Source organism: Theobroma umbraticum, unplaced genomic scaffold, assembly GCF_002168275.2.
Source record: "Theobroma umbraticum cultivar Fairchild unplaced genomic scaffold, ASM216827v3 scaffold_67.0, whole genome shotgun sequence".
Lineage (NCBI taxonomy): Eukaryota > Viridiplantae > Streptophyta > Magnoliopsida > Malvales > Malvaceae > Theobroma > Theobroma umbraticum.
This window is the reverse complement of record NW_018397262.1, coordinates 29,568-30,616: the sequence shown is the minus strand read 5'-3', so window position 1 is coordinate 30,616 and position 1,049 is coordinate 29,568.

The window sequence follows — 1,049 nt, the reverse complement described above, 5'->3', positions numbered from 1 at the left end:
CTAGTTGTCATGACAACCATCATTCCATAATCTACTTTTGACAAAAAAACTACTGCTTGAGTAGCCATCTGTTTCTTGAGTTGATTGGTACTTGATTTTTTAAAAGAAGCAAGTTGCATAGTAGAGACTTTTTCAGAACTTGGAGAAGAAGCATCATACAAAGGATTTTGATAGAGGGTTAGGAAAGTTTGCTCATACAATTTAGTAAGAGCTTCTATCTTTCTTTGAGTGCCATATGGATGTGTTGGAACATCCGTGCTTGATGATGAAGTAGGAAAGATTGTAGGATTTGCTTGAGCAGGCTTGGCAATAGGTTTACCGACAAGATTCTTTTTAGAAGCCATTACACTTTAGAGATATTTGGAGATTTGTTTGAAGAAAGAAGATAAGAGGCATATATTGTCTCATTGGGTGCACCACAAATTTGTACAAAGAAATTTTTGATCAAAATTTCTTGACTTGAAAATTATAGGATAAATACAAATATTTGATAATGTGAGTGATAACCTTTGGAAATTTCTCTAATTAATTTCTTCACTTTGTCTTCAAGAGTCACGAACTTGGACTTAGTCTTGATCACGAACTTGCTTGATCTTCATTTCAAGGGTCTTTACGACTTAATCTTGATCACAAACAATTGATATCTTCGCTTCAAGTTTCACTTCAAGGGTCTTCATGACTTAATCTTGATTACGAACACTTGATATCTTCGCTTCAAGAGTTTTCACGACTTAATCTTGATCATAAACACTTTATCTTGATCACAAATTTCATTTTCGCTTGATCACGAACTTCGTTGCTGCTTGATCTTTACTTCAGAAATTCTCTACTTTTCTTGATCTTGGAATACCTCCCAATCTTCGAATGCTTCCGAATGAATGAAAATGGCTTGGAGGAGCTCCCTATTTATAATGCTAAATGGGAGACTTTGATGAGAATGTAGTCTTTTTAAATTATTTTAATTTATTTAGAGATAAATTATGATGACTCATTAAAAGTATTTTGATTGGCTAGACTTTGAGTCTTTGAATTTTGATTGGCCGAAGTTA